The following is a 7,309-nucleotide window of genomic DNA, read 5'->3' as shown; positions in this document are numbered from 1 at the left end:
CCACACTAAGAACAGTGATTTATCTAGTTCCTGATAATTCACAATTATTATAAAAGTGGGAAGAAACCTGAGAGATCACTTAGTCTGGTGAAGATCTATGCAGGATCCCCTTTTTTCTCTGACAAATGGTTATAAAGACCTCCAATGAAGAGGAACCTTTGAGATACCTCTGAGGTGACTCATTTTGAACAGTTCTATCACTAAGTTTTTCCTTCCTTTCCTTCCTTAAAAAAAAAGTTCCTAGTTAAGTTTCAGATACTGTATGATCTTGTACAGTCATCATTTGCATACATATGTTACTGTCCTTAGTTGTTTATTTATGAGGGAGGAAATGTCTTCTGCTTTTTCTTTCTTTTTGTATGCTCAAGAAATCTTGGGTAAATGAGTGAGCAAATGAACAAATAAGTCTATAGAAAGAAAGAAGGAAGGAAGGAAGAAAATAAGGAAAAAAGAAAGGAAGGAAGGAATTAAGGAAGAAAGGAAGGAAGGAAGGAAGAAATTTTCTTTATAACAAACCTGTGCTGGTTAGGTTTGGGATTTCAAGGAACATAGATAAAGCCTCACCCTAAGTTGGAGGTTAATTGAATATTATACAAACTGTGGAAGTGTCCGTGACCATCCTGGGCAGCTTTTGTCCGTCCTCTCCTAAGTTAGTATGTTACAGGCTTTCCTTGCCATCTTCCCTCTTTTCTTCCTATCCCACAATTCCTCAGTGGTGTTCTTTACTCTTCTTCTGAATTCCTCTTGGGTTATGTGTTGTAGCCTTCTCATACCCACTATGTCCCTCACCATTGTGTCCTTATCTCAAGGCCATGTAGTAGCACCACTAAAATGTACGTATTGAAAAGATGGACTTTTATTTTTTTGTGGAGACTTAGAGACAGTAGAAGAGCCTTTCCCAAAACTCATCAGATCCACTTTTCTTCTCCTGTTCAACTCTGGGCCCAGCTCATCCATCTGTAATATCTGTCCCAAATATATATGCCATTGAACGTGGCTAAGGTTCTGTATACAAATATAAGTTGAAATCTAGGCAATAGATACTCTTCATTCACTTGGTCTTCCCTGTGTGGATGGATAGGCCAAGCTGCTTAGTACTTGATTTCATGGGTAGAGGGGAAGTTCTACTTTGGAAATACCAACCATAATTAATATAGATCAGCAACTCTTCCATAAATAACAATCTTAGAACTTCCTACCCTACCTGTGCAACATGTGCACTCAGATATTTTATACTGTCTAGTTATTTTAAGTAGTCTAAAACAATATTGAATAATATAGATCAAACACAGTGTGATCTACCTATTTTTCTCTTTTGAGTAAATCTATTTTAGCTTTAACTTTGAAATCATGGTTACTACACTGCTTTTTATATAATAAATTATATTCCTGACCTTTATTTTATGTTTGTGTGTATCCCTTATTTTTATAGCATTTCCTGAAAGCAAGATATTGTTGAATTCAAATTTCTAATCTGCTATCAGTTTCCATTTTATAGGTAAATTCATTCCATTCACATTCTAAACTATAATTACTTGTATATTTTTCTCCTTCCTATTTTTCCTCATTGTCCTCATCCTATTCTTATCCCTCCTTAATCTTCTGCCTTACTTCCCCCCTCTACCTTGCCCTTCTATTCCTTAATCTATCTACCCTTTCAGGAATCCTTCCCGTATCCTTGCCCCCAACCCTATCCTGTTGCCCTCTTATTTCTTTCTGAATGTAGAAGAGTTTATATACCCTTCTAGATATATACATTGTTCTCTCTTTAACCCATTTCTGATGAAAGTAAGGTTTCAGCACTACCTGCCCTCCCCCCTATTTGCTTCTTCTGTATCTTTTTTCCTTTTTTGCCTCATTTGTATGAGATAATTATTCCTTTTAATCTCTCCCTATACAGTTTCTTAGAATTGCCTCATCATGCTCAGCTCAGCCCAAGCCTTTCTTTCAAATAAAAATGACTGTCATAAAAGAAACATTTTCATATATAAGAAGTAAACAAATAGACCTATTAAGTCCCTTATAATTGGTCCTTAATGTTTATATTTCTCCTGGATGTTATGTCAAAATTCCTCCTAAATTCTGCTGTTTTTGTCACAAAAACCGGAAAGTCTTTCTGTTCTTTAATGTCCATTTATAAAATTCAGGATTATACTTAACTTTGTTGGCTAAGTTACCCTTGGTCGTAATCCTAGCTCTTTTGCTCCATGGAATATACTGTATTTCACTGCATAATCATTGCAGATTTTATGCCATTTTTTTTTTTGCAAAAAAATGAGGTGTAACTATTATGTGAAGCTTTCAATTTTTTAAAAAATCATTTATTACTAAGCTATCTTTTGTGCAAGATTAGGATGCATGGAATACTACTTGTAAACATGAGTTAAAATTGAATACTGACAATGTGTATGCACTGAGAATTCTAGGCTCACTGCTTGCAATATGTGAAAGACAAATGTACATCCATATGCCACTGGTGAATACAATGCTTCTCTGTTTACCTTTTAAGCATCATGATGAATAGAATTATACCATACAACAGTTACATGATGAAAGGTAATAAAAACAATTTTTGGACTGGAAAAAACAGGGTGCAACAATAATGTGATGACAACAGTTATGCAGTGAAATATGGTAGTATTCTAAGACCCACAGTCCTTTAACGTAGTAGCTGCTCCATCTTGTGTAATTCTTATTGTAATTCCACAATATTTAAATTGGTTTTTTTTGTTGTTGTTTTCAGTACTTTCTCCTTAACCTGGGGGTTTTAAAACTTGGCTATGATCTTCCTTTATGTTTTGCTCCTGGGATCTCTGTCTGGGTGATCAGTGGATTTTTTTTCTATTTCTGCTTTGCTTTCTTGCTCTAGAACTTCAGGGCAATTTTCCTTGATAAATTTCTTGTAATAGTGTGTTGAGATTCTTTTTTATCACAATTGTCAGGCAGTCCAGCTATCCTTATATTATTTCTCCTTGATCTGCACACCAGATCAGTTGTTTTTCTTATGAGATGTTTCACATTCTCTTCAATTTTTTTATTCTTTTGATTTTATTTCATTATTTCTTGGTTTCTTAGAATATCACTAGCTTCCCTTTGCCCAATTCTAGTTTTCAAGGAACTATTTTCTTCCTTAAGTTTTTGGTTTTCTATTGCATGTTGGTTGACTTTCTTTTCAAAATTTTCTTGATTTTCTTGGATTGTTCTTTTTTTTTCTATTTTTTTCTCAATTTTTCTTATTTGATTTTAAAGTCCTTTTTAAGTTCTTCTAAGAAATATTTTTGTGCTTGGGACCATTTGATGTTTCTCACCAAAAAAGGGGTGGCTTTTTTAGTTCCATTATCTTCCTTTGAATATGAACCCAGATCTTCTCCATCCCCATAGTAACTATCTATGATTGGATTCTTTGTCCTTTGCTTGCTCTTTTTTTTTTTTTTTTTGGTTTTATTTTATTTTTAGCAGCTATTGGTGTGATCAGATTCTATTTCTGAGGTATGGGGAATAATGCCCCAAGCTTCAGCATTTTCTTACTGCTATTTTTTGAGGTCTATTCCAGGGCTCAACCTTGGACTCTCCTCTCCACTACTAAGCCATAGCTAGAACCTTTGGTCATTGTTTTGCAAATGATCTTACTCTCTGCAGTCCCTCTGGTGACTGCAAACTACAACTGTTTTCTGTACCCCAGAACAAAAACAGGGGCTCTGCTCTTCTGCAAGTGCCCACAACTAGCAGGGTCCCCTCCCCTCTGCAACTGCACTCACCAGGTTTGTGCTAGCTCCTTTTCCCCCACAGCAACAGCCATGGCCCAGGATGAATCTGCTCAGCACAGCTGTACTTGATGTCCCTTGACAGCAAGAGATCCTTCAATCTTCTCCTCCTCAGCAGTCAGACCCCCTACACTATCCATGATATGAAAGTTTCTAAAGTTGAGGCTGCTTCCCAGTCCCAGCTGCCCCCAGGGCTTGTTGTTTATTGATTCTGCAGAGTTGGCCTAGGGATGTTTGTATTTCAACCAGGGGAAGCTCTGCCCTTGGAAGTCAGGCCTTTCCTGGAGTCTTCTTAGGTTATAGCCCCTTCCCACCAATCGCAGTTATACAAAAGACCATCATGAATAGTATTGGTGTGTAAACCCATTTAGCCAAGCAAAACAGCAAACAGAAATTAGATAAGCTCTATGTATTAGAATATACCAGAGAATACACGAATAAATGAGTTTTTTAAATTAAATTATTTTATTTGTTTTCAGTGTTTGACAATCACTTCCATATATCTTAGATTTTTTCCCCTTCCTCATTCCTTCCTCCCTTCCCACTCCCTCCCTGAGATGGCATATAGGCTTATATAGGTTCTACATGTACTTTCCTATTAAATACATGTTGCATAGAAGAATTAAAATGAATGGGAGAAACCATAAAATAAAATAAAACAAACCATAATACAAAAGAAAATGGTCTGTTTCTATCTATGATCCAATTCCATGGTTCTTTCTCTGGATGTAGAAGGCATTTTGCCTCAAGAGTCCATTGGAAATTTTTTAAGTCTGTTTATTTCAACGAAGTACTAGGTCTACCAGAAAAATTCCTCACACACTGTGGTTGTTGCTATATACAAAGTTCTCCTGGTTCTGCTCCTTTCGCTCAGCATCAGTTCATATAAGTCTTTCCAGGCCTCTCTGAAGTCTTCCTGTTCATCGTTACTTATAGCACAATAGTATTCCATTACATTCATGTACCACAATTTATTTAGAATTAATGTATTCAAAGACAGAATTAGAATTAATTTTAGAACACAGAATTAGAGTTAAAATCTTAGAACAAAGAAGTAGAATTGAAGACTTAGAAGACAGAATTAGAATTATAATCTGAAACCCAGAATTAGACATAATGTCTTAGAACACAATTAGTATTAGGTTTAGAAGAGACAATTAGAATTAAAGTCTGAGAACAAAGATTTAGCATTAAAGTATTACTACAGAGAATAAGAATTAAAATCTTAGAAAACTGAATTAGAATTAAATTCTTAGAGATTAGAATTTGTACTAAAATATTAGGACACAGAATTAGAAATAAAGTCCTACAACACAGATCTAGAATTTAAGTCTTTGAACACAGAACTGGAACTAGTCTTGGAACACAAAATTAGAAATGAAGTATTCAAACACAGAATTAGAATGATTATTAGAACACAGAATTAGAATTAAAATCTTAGAACACTGAATTAAAATTAAATTCTTAAAGAGGAGAATTAAAACTAAAATATTAGAACACAGAATTAGAATTAAAGTCCTCCAGTACAGATTTAGAATTTAAGTCTTAGAATACAAAATTGGAACTAGTCTTGGAACACAGATTTGTAATTGAAGTATTTAAACACAGAATTAAAAGTAATCTTAGAACACAGAATAGAATTAAAATCTAAAACAAGTAATTAAAACTTGTCTTAGATCACAGAATCTGAGTGAATGCCTTGGAATACAGAATTAGAATTAAAATCTTAAAATAGAAAATTAGAAGTAATGCCTTAGAACACAATTAGTATTAGTTTTAGAAAAAAGAATTAGACTTAAAATGCAGAATTAGAATTAAATTATTAGAACACATAATTAGAACTAGTCTTAGAACTTAGAATTAGAATGATTGTCTTAGAACACAGAATTAGAATTAAAATCTGAAAACACAAAATTAGAAATAATATCTTAGAACACAACTAGTTTTAAAGAGAGAATTAGAATTAAAGTCTGAGAACAAAGATTTAGGATTAAAGTCTTAGAACAAGGATTTAGGATTAAAGTATTAGAATACAGAACTAGAATTAAAATCTTGGGATACTGAATTAAAATTAAATTCTGAGAGAAGAGAATTAGAACTAAAATATTAGGATACAGAATTAGAATTAAGGTCCTACAACACAGATTTAGTATTTAAGTCTTAGAACACAGAATTGAAACTGGTCTTGGAACACAGATTTATAATTGAAGTATTTAAACACAGAATTAAAAGTAATCTTAGAACACAGAATTACAACTAAATTCTTAGAACAGAGAATTATAATTAAGTCTTGCAACACAGATTTAGACTTAGACTTAAATCACAGAAGTTGAGTTAGTCTTAGAACACCAAATTACAATTAGTCTTAGCACACAGAAATTGAAATAATGTCTTAAGGTACAGAATTAAAATTAAAGTATTTGAACACAGATTTAGAATTAAAATTTAAAAACTCCATTAGAATTAGTCTTAGAACACAGAATTACAATTAAATCTTAGAACACAAAAGTAGAAGTATTAGCTTAGAACACAATTAGTATTAGTTTTAGATGGGAGAATTAGAATTAAAGTCTTAGGACACAGAATTAGAGTTAAAGTATTAGAAAACCAAATAAGAATTAAAATCTTAGAATACAGATTTAGGATTAAAATTTTAGAACACAGATTTAAAATAAAAATGTAAATGAGTTCTTTAGCTGGATGAAAGATGAGATCTCAGCTCTAACAAGGAAAGAGAATGACCTCACCCAGGGGAAATCCACTTTCAGCATTCTCCAGAATTCAAGCTCCAGAGGTCAAGGAAGATAATGGGGTTTGCCTGATGAGTGCCTACATTTCACCATTCAAAAGTCTCTTAAACCACTTTTTCCAAAGTCTCTGCAAATACAGCATCTCACTCATCATTCTCTCAGCCAATCAAGAGTCATCTCCTGCTCCACACTGTTTAGGAAGAACGGAACTGTTGCTCCCCAAAACCACCTCAGGTTTGGGCAGATACAGTAGTACAGATAAAACTACTGAACGGGGACACAAGTAGAGTTCTCTCTAGGTAGCCATAGACCCATTAATTACTATTATTTGGGTATGCTCATTCAACAAGCTCTGAAACACCAATGAAAAAAATTTGTGTTTAGTCCATATCTCCTTATGATGTACTAAACAATAGGAAGAGAAATTGTTTCTAATGCTTTGCTGAAATCTTGGTAAATTAAGTTGTTTCCCTAATCTGTCTTTTCTAAACTGTCAAAGAAAAGAAAAGAAACAAAGATTAGTCTAGTATGACCTGCTTTTGGTGAAACCATGGCTGACTCTTAGGGGATCACTGCTTTCCTTTTAGATGTTCACAAGTTATCCCTATAACAACATATTTTTAGAATTTTGCTAGGAATTAAGGTCAAGTCCATTGGCCTATGGTTTGCTCGTTCCTTTCTTCCTTTTTTATTCAATTAATGTTTATTGAATGAGTACATGAATGAATGAATGAAAATACACATCAAAGTCCAAAATGATAACGAATTCCTTAAATTATATTCTTATTGCTTTAT

Source organism: Notamacropus eugenii, chromosome 1, assembly GCF_028372415.1.
Source record: "Notamacropus eugenii isolate mMacEug1 chromosome 1, mMacEug1.pri_v2, whole genome shotgun sequence".
Classification (NCBI taxonomy): domain Eukaryota; kingdom Metazoa; phylum Chordata; class Mammalia; order Diprotodontia; family Macropodidae; genus Notamacropus; species Notamacropus eugenii.
Note: the sequence above shows the minus strand (reverse complement) of the source record.